Source organism: Betta splendens, chromosome 22 (assembly GCF_900634795.4).
Source record: "Betta splendens chromosome 22, fBetSpl5.4, whole genome shotgun sequence".
Taxonomy (NCBI): Eukaryota; Metazoa; Chordata; class Actinopteri; order Anabantiformes; family Osphronemidae; genus Betta; species Betta splendens.
This window is the reverse complement of record NC_040900.2, coordinates 15,574,916-15,589,134: the sequence shown is the minus strand read 5'-3', so window position 1 is coordinate 15,589,134 and position 14,219 is coordinate 15,574,916. Positions and strand designations below refer to the sequence as shown.

Sequence of the window (14,219 nt, the reverse complement as noted above, 5' to 3'; positions counted from 1 at the left end):
AAATAAATAAATTATAATAAACTCTTTCTATGGTATGCCAGAACGCCAGGACTCAGTAGATCTCCGACTCATTAATGCAGCAAGTTGTTTGTTCTGCATTTATTGATTCTGCATGAGTAATAAGGACTGTTTAAAGACAAAACTCAAGAGGAGACCTACTCATTTCGGCTTTGAACTGCCATAACTTGGAAATACTACTATACTAAATACTACAATCGTCTGCTGAATAATACAGACAGCCAGACCTGTTAGTTATTTGTTATTATCTTGTAGGCCAAAATATGAAAATGAGATAACAACGCTGATTGTTCAGTAATTACAACTTCTGCTTCCACCGAGATTCGAATCCAGGACAAAAAACTGACGAGTCAAGACTGTTAAACAATCAGCTTCGTAAGAACACATTTCATATGGTACAGGTGAAAGGGAGACTAACAACGCAACGCAGCCGAGGCTGTAGCAGGCAGAGAAACGCAGATCTTTGTCCTGCGTGTTGATGCGTGTTTCCCCTTCCCCCAGTGTCCCCTGCTCTGGGACGTGGATGGCCACGTTGCCTTGCCATAACACAAATTAACACATCAGGAGTGTGTTACCACGAACCAGGGAGTCATATAAATGTACCAGAATGTCAAAAAAGTGGATTTTGCATGTGCAGGGACCTTTAAGCAGTTTATCACTAACTGATTTACAACGTTCCTGAAATCAAGGTACTGCCCAATACTTAAACAAAGTAATCCTGTTTATTAACAGTCAGCACTGCTCTACTGTGGTATTGAGACTTTGGTCCTATGCTGACGAACAAATATTACAATTTATTCTTGGCTAGCATATATGTATATATCAATCAAACTGCCAATGCTTTTTTCACATTCCTTTGCTTTGCTTATTTGTTTAAGAATATGGCGTAAATTAATTGTGCCTGATTGGCATTAATGTAGTCAAATAAGTAATTCTAGAATTTGCTCATACTGAATGCCCTGAGGGCACCTGTGTCCAAATCCACAAGAGTACTTATCATGCCTTCCTAAATTGCCTGGCAGCATTTTTCCAGAGAGTAGTATTTGTTGTTGTTTCAGTAAAATACTGCTGTGTGGCATCTGACTTGTTTACTGTTATGTGCGCGATCAAAACAATGTAACTAATAATAGTATACTGGATTTGATCATTGTGTTTTTAATGATATTTTAAAAATGATTTAAAAATAATGTTTTCACACAAATGTCAGTTATTGTTTCTCTCTCTCATCTAAGCAAATATGAGTTTCAAATTTCTGTTATACATATAGGGTGGCTGCAACCATTTCAGGAGAGCCCCCCTCCCCCACTGGTAGAGATTGAATGAATTAGCTACCTTGTCCAGTAAGAAATGAGCCTACTCTGATGATGTCTCAGAAATCAAATTAGCATTCTATGTGTTTGTATACATGTGGAAATATGTGAATATTTTCTGTTTTGTGTACACAAGTGCACGTGAATGTCGCCCTCATTTCAGGCGCGATTGTATTGTACATATTGTCTGCTGTTTGGGAGAAGTGCTTATCATTAAACACATAGCTACAACTAGCCTGTTTCAATAGTCATTCATCTTTTGTGCTACTAATTCTGGAACTCAGCCAGCCTTGAAGCCTGGAACTGGGAGAAAAAAATCTTAATTAACGTTAAGCCAGCAATCAGCCAAACACTTCCTTTAAGTTTGCATCCCCCATCTCTCTGCTGTGAGCCATGCTCCACATGGCTCACTACGCCTCATCCCTCCTCTATTTTGCTTTTTCACTTTCCCTTCTCTCCCATGCTCCATCTCTGCCCAGGGCCCATGGGAAGAACTGACTCTGGGAGCAGACAGTCTGCAGCCCTGAATAAATGTATAAGATGGAGAAGGGGAAGGGAGGGCACAATAACAGGCAGAGCGAGAGTGAGAGAGCAAGAGGGCAGTCAGAACATATTGAGTGTTGGAGGACATACAGTACATGCAGTGTACAGAGAGAGCAAGATCCACAGATAGAGGGAGAAAGACACAGGGAGAGGGGAGGAAATCAGTTTAGCTTATATGAGAAAGGAGGGGATTTTAGTTCCCTTTAACCATCTCTACGTCTCCTCCCAGCACAAACACATGCTCGTACACACTCCCACTCCTTCTTCCTAACACACACACACGCACGCACGCACGCACGCACGCACGCACGCACGCACGCACGCACGCACGCACGCACGCACACACACAGGCACAATTGCTTTAGGGTATACCAGTCGACACTGGCAGTCCTCTCCTTTGTTGTTTTTGCTATTGGTTAGTCTCAGCGGCAGCACGGCGTGTGCCTCTATCGTCGGTGTGGGTGCATGTGTAAATGTGTGTGGAGTCGCCGAGGCGGTGTGTGAAAGATGCCACCAGCAATAGCCGGGTAAGTCTGCTTCTTCCTTCTTCCCCGTTTCCTTTCCTCTTTCTGTTTGTTTTCTCTCTGAGCTTTTCTTTCTTTTTCTCTCTGATGTGCAGTCTCTCCATCTTGCTTGGGATGCTTCCCTCTCTTTACCTACTGTGCAGATATGTACACCTATGTACAACTTTCTCTCTATTTATCTGTGCAATTTCAGTATCCCTTAGTGTCTTTCTCAGCCAGTGTTACACTGTCTCCACCCGACTGTGCTCTCGCCATCCCTGCTTCTCATTCCCATTTCCTCCAACCTCTCTCTCCCTCTCCCTTTCTCGCTCTCTCTAGGCTGCACCTCATTGGTGTGTCCTGATTCCCTTTTTCTATTAGGCTTCAGGCCCATTGGTCGCCTGCCTTCCAACCATTATCTCTTCTTCTCCACCCTTCTGTCATCTTTTCTCCCTTTGCACTCCCTCATTCCCGGTCATCTCTCAAGACGTAAAAATGATTTGCATTCTGAAGGAGAGAGGAACTTTGCAGTGAGCACAGTAAGTGAATTTGAAAACAGGAAGCAAAAGAAGTAAAGGAAAAACTGAAATAAGGAGAGGAAGCACATTCTGGAGAGCGAGCTGAAAAGTTTAAAGTGAAGACCAATGTTGGTAGGTAACTTTTACTTGTTTATGGCATATTATCGCTTAGCTTTCCCACTAGCTAAAGGTGTAATGTATTATATCTATAGTCTTGCAAAAGTAAATTTTGATAGAGATCAACAATTGAATTTTAAGTGTTCTGTTAGTGTTCTTGCAGTGTTGTAGTTCTAGTTTTGGCTGTACATTTGATAGTGTAATCTTATGACACTGGTGGAGTAAGATGATCATGTTATTTCATTATTCTCCAGTTATGTCTAGGATGACTTAATACACAGTAAGCAAAGTCTTGTAAGCTCTTTTGCACTGCAAACTTCTGCTGGTTTTGACATTGCTGTTACTATCATTATCTTTATCATTTATTGAATTCATTTAACATTGAATGGAATATTAATTTGTGGTCACTTTAAGGTTGGCTTTTGGAGTCTGGAAGGTAGCAAGAACAGTGTTTGGCATCCAGAGAAGTTAGACACTGTGGCTCACAGAAAGCAATTACAATTAGTGGAAGAGAGACTGCAGGAGAAGAGGAAAAGGAGAAATTGTACATTCAGTCTACTTTTCATTTAACATACTGTATTTGAGATTTTACTTGTAGGAAAAGGCAATGCAGATGTTGTGTGTCTGCTCCTGTGGGTGGCATACTCTATACTGTGTTCCCAGCAGAAGGCAGATTTGCTTTATTCTGTGTAGATAGACAAAGCTCTGGTAGAAAGTGAGTTTTTTGCCTCTTCTTTCTCTTGTCCAAGGTGTGGCAGAAGAAATGTTCCTAATGTCAACAAGAGAACAACATAGAGAACATTTGAAGATACTGTCTTGTGGGGCTCAGGACAAGCTGTTTGGCATAAAATGAGGCCATTTTCTTTGTTCTTTTAGCTTGAATAAGAAATAATGCCTTACTTGTTAGGGGAAGACTAGTTGCATACACGTGTGTGTGTGGATATCCATGGCACCACAGTGCCTGATGTGCTTTGTTGAGTGAGCCGAGCATAGGGAGACAGCCGAATGTAATTCAATTATAGAGGGAAAGCACGCTACCCAGGTCTGACACAGATCTAACATTGCGGGAACCCCCTTCACACACACACACCCACACACACACACACACACACACACACACACACACACACACACACACACACACACACACACACACACATACGTTACGCTTTGGTAGTACTGTCTAAAAGCATAAGATATTCACAACAGTGGAAGAGAAAATTGAGTGTTGATGAGATTGCTACATCATATGATGTGTGTACATCTGATGTGTGATACTGTAATGGGTTCTAGCTCTTCCCTGCTTAGTAAATTCTTGTGCCTTCTGTTGTTTTTCTATATTTGATGTTTTATATATACCGTACACATATGTATAGTAAGATTAGTATATTCATTTAGTCAAAAGTTGTATTCAGTTCTCTTACCCAAGATCATTGGGTAAGGATCTTTAGCCAAGTCTCATGTGGGACACATTGCATGTTCCTAGAATCCTACTAAATGAGCAGCAGAAAGCCTCCAGGGGAAACAATACACGCACCAGCGAAGCATGGATTAGGGGGTTCGCGGTGGCAGCTATGTGCTAATATTAGCCTCCACGTAAGTGGTAGAGTCAAACATTAACATACAGCACTATACCATGTTTAGAATTTCTCAGTTATAAATCACAACACCATGACTCATGCAGTTGCTTCTAAGCTGCTGGACTGGTTTCTTTTGCTGCTTTTTACACAACATAAATACAGTATATACAATATACTGTAGATTTAAATGCAAGCATTGTTTAGTTTGAGTTTTGAGTTATGTGCAAGTTATTCGGAATAACGTTCAGTTGTAATTCACCAATACACTAGTGAAGATTACTTTTATGTTAACCTATATATCTTTTCATATCTAGAACCTGCACAGTGTTTCTTAAAATAATACTGATCTGCAGCTTCTGCTCACAGTAGACATTGCTTTTATTATTGTTGCATTAAGCTCCCTGCAGAAGCATTTCCATACACAAAATGCTCACCCTCAACCAATGTTACACCTTCTGTATTTTATTTAGTATATTTGTCCACACTGTGGAGCATGTCTGCTGTTATTTCTTATGGTGATTCATAGCACAAAACACATTCATTAGAAAGATTAATTTCTTCCAAAAAGGTTTTACAAAGTCCAGAAGCACCAGCCTGTGGTTATGTTGAGAACATGTCCTGCATGAAGATACCATAGGGAATCAATGTGTTCTTACTCCGAGTCTCAATGACATGATCAGACTAGGGTGGAGAAGGGATTGATCTGTTTGAGCCAACACAATGTCAATACCGACGTCAACTCAGTGGAAGATGTAGCTGCCCTTCACACATGCATTGTAGTTGTACATGTTGCTACAAATTAAGTAGAAGCATCAACAAACATCTCAAACCAATTAACAATAATTAGCAGAAACTGAAAAACATAACATTCTGAAATTTGATTTGGTTTACAAAATTACAGCTACCTAAATTATAATTCAGTAATTATCATAACAACATTGACCTTCACAATTTCGAATAACAGCATTAGTTTGTTAGGGTGTAATTGCTTGATTTATTTATCCTAAATCAAAGTTTTAAAATAAACTTACACTACTTACTGCCCAAAGGTTATCACCTTATACGTGACATGATAGCACTTAAATTTCCAGTTTGTCACTTTCATCGTATTTTATAGGTATGGGTATTCCTTCAGAGATAAAATATGTGCCCCCACCATTATTCACACATCTTTGTGCCTTTCCTGGGGGAAAACATGATCTATCTCCTGGCGGGCAGGCCAATTAAAAACCAATCAGGCTGCTTGGAGTGAACTGGTAATGGGAAAGCCACGGCAGTGGAGAAAGTAGAGCTGATTAATGGACATTTTCACCTTGTGCCATAACAACCTCCCACAGGCATCCATCACCTCGGGACAACATTCACCTAAACCTCACACCTTACACTTGTCCAACACAGTCCGACATATTATATAGGTTTGCATATGTACTGTATGATGAACATAAAGCCATAAAGTAGCCTTATAATTCATACCTATTAGATCTTAAAAGTGATTTTATAGAATAGATAATAGATAGAATATCTACTGTATTTTGGGGAAAAACTTGAATTATGCTAATTTCATTCCTTTCTAAATATCTGCTCTCTCTTTTTTAATTTTGTTTATTTTGTAATGTTTTGTCAGGTAAAAGCTGTGCTTTTCCACAAGGTACACACACATTATTATTATCAGCAGAGTCAAGATGCTCTTGCTAAGGAACAGTGTTTGTGTCTTCCTCCTCTAGTGCCACTGTAAGACTGCAAGCATTCAAAAGAAAAGTATAAAATGGTGTGAGTTGGGTTTGTTCCATTTCAGGAGCTGCTGTGACCTACTTCATGCAGACAGACAGTTAGCTGTAAATAAGAATTTTTATAACCTGGTTTGGCCTTTACCATTACACGTACAACTGTGCCTTGAAGAATTTTACAAAGAGCACAGGAATAGCTGTTTAGAACGCTGCTACAGTATTATCAAAGTACTGACCTTAAGACTGCTTGTAATGTGATTGAAATTAGTTTTACTAAGAGCTAATAGTTGTATGTCCAAACAATGACAAGAAATAAAAGTACAAGTAAAATCTTTTGTGCTCCCTTCTAAATCTTCTCTGTGACAATATTTCCTATCTTCACTCCCCTGATATCTGCCTACACTTCATCAAAGAAATACTAAGATCAGAGATTCTAATTATTGTAAATTTTGGGAATCAAGCCTTCCATCAAGTTATAGCTGAAATTTGACATGAAACTCAGTGACGTACACAACTCATCTGATCTGTTTGCCCAACATTTCACTCACACAAATGAAAGCATCATTAATTTTCTAAATTTGCAGAATGTTAATAAGATGTAAAAAAACATGCACATTGACTTACACTTGACATACATATTGACATGTTAAGTAAAAAGCTTTCAACCTTTAGAGTCATCATTTGAACCAAGCCATAATGTATATGCAGTATGAGCTACTCTGACTTTTTATTGTTACTCTTACTACCAACATAGAATGCTGCAAAAGAAGGATGAAATTAAAATAAAAGTAAATTAAAAAATCTCAACAAGATACAGTAAAAAAAACAGCACTTTGCTCAGCCAGTCTAACTGAAAGTTTATAGTTAACGATATTGGATGATTACCAAATAGGCATCCATTATTCAACAATGCAATCAGGAAGGACATGCTCTCCTTATTTCTGCTAGCTCTGTAAATCGGGTTTGTCAGTTTTGATAACTTTAAAATTTCCCAGTCACATGACGTAAATATTGGACGAATATTACACTCTCTTATGTGTAATTGACGGTGGCATGTGACAACGGTCAAGACACCCACGGGAGCAGGAGTAGGGGTCACTAAAAGTGTTGGAGGAAGAGACGAGTAATGAGCATTCAGTAGGGATATTACGGGTCACTTTATAAAGTAGTATCTTCATGCCCGGTTTCCTTTTAATCTTTGATGTGCAGGATAGAAATAAATGTATGATTGACTAAGGAGGGGGTTTTTTTTCAACCAGGACTCACAACTGTGATTGTTTTAGACACTGACAGACATTTGTTTTTACCCCATCATTTTTCCCAAGCAGTGTTTTGTTTCTACTTAATAGTTGTGTCAGAAAAAAAGGGACCTGATAGAAATTTTGAATATATATATAAATTTTTGTGTGTGGAGGGGTCGCTTTATGTATGAGTGTGTGTGTCATGATGATTTTAGGAGAAATACTACAGTGTTAGGAGGCTAGCAGGCACACATGATGTGCTCTGAGTTGCAGCGTCTCTGTGAGGGTGGCCTGACCTCTGCCTTCAGCGCCACTTCATGGGAAAAGGAGCAAATGAGAGGTGTCATTGCATGACAGCGGCAAAGCCTCTCTTTAGAAGTGACAGCTCATCGAATGCATGGCACAAATATGTGACACTGCATGCAAACAATTGCAGCAGTTTCAACATACACAGACATACATGCGCAAATATTTACCCGCACAAATTCGCAAGAAAACAAAGCACAGATCAATAGTTTACTTTTGTGAACATACAGCTTTTGTTAAGGGAAGAATGATTTGGATTCAGGTATGACCACTTAGTGCTTAAAACTGGTTTTAACTAGCTTCAAAAATCAAACTCAGTTGAAGAAAGGATTGTGGCACACAATCTAAGCAAAACAATCTGAACACACTCATTTTGATTTGGTCCCATTTTTGACGGGTGTCTGAAGAGCAGTTTTGAATTAGAAAAGCTATTTTAGTATAGATAATCTGTCATGTGCATTTGATTTGGATAAATTCTTGTTGTTGTTGTTTTTTGGTGCATTTTGTCAGAGAAGCCATTATCAATTCAATTCAATTGATTTCAATTTAATTCAGTTCAATTCAATTTTATTTATATAGCGCCAAATCACAACAAAGTTATTATTATCTCAAGGCACTTTACAAATTAAGTTTTAAGACCTCACACAACTAAACCCAGCAAATCCCATATACAGCAAGCATTTAATTTGACAGCAAAAGTGGAGAGGAAAAACTCCCTCTCTAACAAGAAAGAAACCTACAGCAGAACCAGGCTGGATAGGGGTGGCCATCTGCCTCGATCGGTTGGGGTGAGAGGATAAAGAGAGAGAAAAGCACAGCAACAACAACAAGCAACAACAGAGCACAGGCAGGATGGTTGGACCAGGGACTGGATACAGGCAGGATGGCTGGATCCGCAGCTGCCCATCACAGACACAAAGCTCTGAGTCCAATAATACCTGTAGGTAAGGACAGGGTGGAGGAGAGAGGGAGGGAGAGAAGCACAACTACTGAAGAGAAAGAGACAAGGTTAGTTAAACATTGGACAATGATGGGAGGTTATTGGACAGAAGAGGTAGAAGGAAACAGAGGAGCTCAGTGTATAAATTAAGTCCCCCAGCAGTCTAATCTTAAAGGTGGAGAGTGTGTCAGCTTCTCGAACCTGGAAAGGGAGCTGGTTCCATCCATTTTCCAAGCCTTATTATAATTGTTTATTCCCATATGTGGGATCACAGGGGTGCTGGAGCCTAACCTAATGCACGTCTTTGGACTGTGGGAGGAAGCCAGGGAACCAGCAAGATCCCACGCAAACACAGGGAGAACGTGCAAACTCCACACAGAAAGGCACCAGGGTTGCCTTGGGGAATCGAACCCAGAACCCTCTTGCTGTGAGGCAACGGTGCTACCCACCGCACCACCGTGCTTCCCAAGGAGGGGAGCTTGGTAGCTAAAAGCTCTAGACTCTAGGAACCACAAGTAGCCCAGCGCTCTGAGAACGAAGTGTTCTGCTGGGAGCATAAAGAACTATGAGGTCTTTAAGATAAGAAGGAGCTTTATCATTGAGTACTTTGTAGGTGAGTAGGAGAATTTTAAATTCTATCCTACATTTTACAGGCAGCCAGTGCAGAGAAGCTAATGTAGGAGAAATGTGATCTCTCTTTCTAAGTCCTGTCAGGACTCTGGCTGCAGCATTTTGAATAAGCTGTAGGCTTTTTAAGGAGCTGTTAGGACATCCTATGAGTAAGGAGTTACTCGTCCAGCCTAGAGGTAACAAATGCATGGATCAGTTTCTCTGCATCACTCTGAGAGAGGATGCTTCTGATTTTAGCTATATTTCGAAGATGGAAGTAGGCGGTTCTGGAGATTTGTTTAATGTATGATGTAAAAGAGAGATCCTGGTCAAAGATGACACCAAGGTTCCTCACAGTAGAATCTAAAGCTAATGTTATGCCATCCAGGGTGGCTATCTGACTCAATAGTGTCTCTCTCAGATTTTTAGGTCCAACAATAAGAATCTCGGTTTTATCTGAGTTTAGTTAAAGGAAGTTTTGGGACATCCAGGATTTAATGTCTTTTAAACAACCCTGAATTTTGACTAGTTGATCTGTTTCATTTGGTTCCAAGGACATATACAGTATAGCTGAGTATCATCTGCGTAAAAATGAAAATTAATAGAATGCTTTCTAATAATCTCACCTAGAGGAGACATGTATAGGCTAAACAGAATTGGACCCAGCACAGAACCCTGTGGTACTCCATAGCTAATCCTTGTGCATGTGGAGAATTCATCATTAACATGAACAAACTGGAATCTGTTCAACAAATAGGATTTAAACCATCCCAATGCTGTTCCTTTAATCCCGATTCTATGTTCTAGTGTCTGTAATAGAATGTTATGATCAATTGTATCAAATGCAGCACTAAGATGTAATAGGACAAGGACAGAAACTAGACCATTGTCCGAAGCTAATAGAAGATCATTAGTGACTCTAACCAGAGCTGTTTCTGTGCTATGATGTTTTCTAAATCCTGACTGAAAATCTTCGTACAGGTTATTCCCCCTCAGGTGGTCAGATAATTGTTTAGCCACGATTTTTCCAAGAGTCTTGGAAATAAAGGGTAAATTTCAAATGGGCCTATAGTTGGCTAGTTCTCCAGTGTCCAGGGTTGTTTTTTTCAATAGAGGTTTGACCACAGCCACCTTAAAACCCTGTCGTACATAGCCTAGTTGTAAAGATTGGTTGATTTGATTTAATATGGACGAGCTGATTAAAGGTAGAATCTCTTTGAGTAATCTGGTTGGGATTGGATCTAAAAGACAAGTGGACGACCTGAAAGAGTTGATTATTGAGGTTAACTCCCTATGAGTTATGGGGAAGAAGCTGTCAAGGTAAGACAGAGGATTTGGTATATTTAAAGTTGATGGATCTAGACAGTGCTTTCTGTCGTTTGGATGAAGTCGCTGCCTAATATTTTTCTAATGATGATAATTTTATTAGTAAAGTAGTTCATAAAGTCATTGCTGCTGAGATTTAAGGGGATACAGTAGTAGACTCATTACAGCTATGACTCTTAGTCAGCCTGGCTACAGTGCTGAAAAGAAACCTGGGGTTGTTTTTGTCTTCCTCAATTAAGGAGGAATAATATGTTTTCCTAGCAGCACAAAGTGCGCTTTTTTATATTTTATTAGACTGTCCTTTCATGCAATGAAGTTTACATTTATTTTGTTGGAACGCCACTGTCTTTCTAGTTGTCTGGTCATGTGCTTTAGGCTGCGGATCTCTGAGTTATACCACGGAGGTAACCTCCTCTGATTCACTGCCTTCTTCTTCAGAGGAGCCACTGTGTCTAACATTGTACTTAGAGAAGCTGCAACCTCATCTACAAGACAGTCAACCTGTTCATAAGGATTAAGGTGACTGCTCTCTGTGTATCTACAAGACATTGAGGCAAAAAATGATGGAATCATCTGCTTGAATCTGGCAACAGCGTTGTCAGATAAACATCTGCTACAGTAACATTTCTTTCCAGCTATTGTCAGGGTCAATTATGCTAAATTCAAAAGAATAAGAATAATAATAAGAAGAAATGGTCAGATAACAGAGGGTTTTGGGGAATAACTATTAAATTGTCAATTTCAACCCCATATGCCAGGACAAGATTGAGGGTGTGGTTAAAACGATGAGTGGGTTCATTTACCTGCTGTGTAAAACCAATAGTGTCTATTAAGGAGTTAAAAGCAGTGCTGAGACAGTTGCTGTCAACATCTACATGAATGTAAAGTCTCCCACTACAATGACTTTATCTGTGCTAAGAACTAGGTCAGATAAGAATTTAGAGAATTCAGTTAAGAACTCACTTAGATAACAGTGAAAATTAGCAGGACATTTAATGAAAGGAAAGGATGCTTGAGTGTTACAAACTTGTTTTGCAACTTTTAGCAGTCGCTACCAGATATAAAACGATAATGATTAGAAAAGAGTGGAGAGTAATGCCGTACACACACAGCGGCAGCAAACTTCAGTAACCGGAAGTGACACGATAAGCTTACCGTCATTCAGCCAATCCCCAATCGCCAAATCATACTCTATCACAGACAAGTGAGTATGATCTCAATCTGTTGTCAACGATAAACATTTTTTAGAAAATTATAAGAAACAGGATGAAATAATTACTATGATAATGAGGACTGTGTTGTTGTTATTTATATTCTTAATGCAAAGGTTGCCTCTGTGTGTGTGTGTGTGTGTGTGTGTGTGTGTGTGTGTGTGTGTGTGTGTGTGTGTGTGTGTGGTGGTAGTAGTGGGGGCGCATTGACCAGTTGGTGAATCTTTTGCTTTCAGTTTCTTTTCAGTTCAGCATGAGAGATGTATCACGTATTTACTAATAACAAGGGGGATGCCATCATTTCTCATCTCCCCCACCAATTGTGCCCCATATGCCCATGCAAAATAAATCTGACTCTCTGTGTCTGCATAGGTCTCTGCACAATGCAGAAGGTTTTTGAAGCTATGCTTTCAAAGCTGGATACACGCTTCACTTCTATTGCTGCAATGTATTCAGGTCATTGTCAGGTCCCTGATAAAATGCTTCATTGCTTTGCCTGTGTTAAGCTCCTGTATCTTGTTCATTTTACTCAAATCTATGTACCCCTGCCCTGAATAATGTAACGTGTTTTAGTTCTTCAGTCTCCACCCCCTCTGCTGCTCGTTTTCCGAATGAAGGCACTGCCCTACTCGTGTAAGTGACCTAATTTTCCTGCTCGGCCCAGCATTTTCTGATGAGCGCCATTCCAAAAAAGCTTGGCTACAGCAATGCGTGGCAAGCTCGATTCCATCTTGCATAACAAGGACCAAACATCCTCTCTTCCTGAGCTCAATGGTGAGAGAGCCATATATCCTCACAGTCTGAATATCAGTTTTTTACCTCACTGTCTGAGGCTGATGGTGATATTAAGAATTTGAATAATGCATTTCCCCCCACACTTTGTGTATTCTGTCTGTTTACTCTGTTTATTGAACATGTCATTTCAGTATCCAACATAATCCAAATTTTGCGGGATATATGTATTTAAATAACAAAGGAATAGAAAACCAAACTGGAAGATACAGATACAGTAATAGGACAAAATCAGTCATAAAAAACACAGATGGCTATACACTAATCCATACTACAGTATAACAACAATAAGATCACCATTCATATCAATACGAAATCATATTTCATTGCAAGCCCTGAATTTGTGTCATTGAAAGATGACATTACAGAACAGTATAAGGGCTGTACATGTAGTTGGCCCATATCTGCTCCTTGTCATTGAATTGTCTTTGGAAGCAGATAATGTGGAGTAGGTGGTAGAGAGAGGAATCATTATTTTACCCATGACTGCTGAACTTCTTAACAGGGTCTGTAGGGTGCCTTCACAAAGCTAATGTAGAGAAATGGAAACAGATGGATGGCATGATTATTTGATCTGCAAAGGGCTCTTGGTGGGCTTTGTAGTAACTGGACCAGACTGCTTAGAGGCAAGAGAGTGGGTTGTATATTTTTCTGGGTGTGTATATATGCGTGTTCGGATGGAAGTACATTAGTGTGCCTGGGTGTGGGTGGCTATTATATTATATATTGTATATTTGTCCATCTGTTCATATGTTTGAATGCATTGCATGTGTGTGTGTGTGTGTGTGTGTGTGTGTGTGTGTGTGTGTGTGTGTGTGTGTGTGTGTGTGTGTGTTTACTCCCATATTACGCTCGAGATTTTTATTTTAATAAGGATTGCAGTAATACAGGCAGGGGCTCCTTCAGACAGTTTGTACAGCATATGTGGTTTACAGCACTGCTTTGCTACACACACAAATATCAGCACTGCATACACTAGCACACTAGCAATGATGGGACGGAGTAGCATGCACACACCCAATGCAAAGCTGCAGATGCTTTCACAAAACATTACTTGTGATGGAGTCAATGCATGTTACACATACACGCACACCCACACACAGTCACTGAAAGGAGTTTGTAATAGCTTAGCATGTGGTTCCCTGTCAGGCGTGGGGGTTAGAGGACATGGCTGGCTGGTGCGTTGCGTGACTGGCGGGCCACACCTGTCAACAGTACTCCATAGGCTTGCGTTTGATACTGTCTGACAGTGCGGCTGCTATGTCAGGATGTGTGTGTGTGTGTGTGTGTGTGTGTGTGTGTGTGTGTGTGTGTGTGTGTGTGTGTGTGTGTGTGTGTGTGTGTGTGTGTGTGTGTGTGTGTGTGTGTGTGTGTTCCATGACCATTTGGGTGAGTCACAGCTATGGGTTCCGTTGCTGCGTTCCCCAGAGGACCCTCTAGTGTCTGACTGGTGGTTCCACTGTGTGTGTTTGTGTCTG

The 14,219-nt window shown here is 40.2% G+C and overlaps 1 protein-coding gene across 25 annotated transcripts in view; it reads left to right on the top strand.

The window, feature by feature from the left end:
- Positions 1-1,960: 1,960 nt before the first annotated feature.
- myt1lb (myelin transcription factor 1-like, b) overlaps positions 1,961-14,219 on the top strand; it is a 227,492-nt gene continuing 215,233 nt past the window's right edge. For 10 of the 25 annotated variants that reach the window (XM_055505623.1, XM_029138625.3, XM_055505633.1 and 7 more), the window contains exon 1: positions 1,961-3,024. The gene's annotated coding sequence lies outside the window, so the exon portion shown is untranslated. The remainder of the gene's footprint in view (positions 3,025-14,219) is intronic. The other 15 variants (XM_055505631.1, XM_029138627.3, XM_041069123.2 and 12 more) reach the window with 4 other exon arrangements.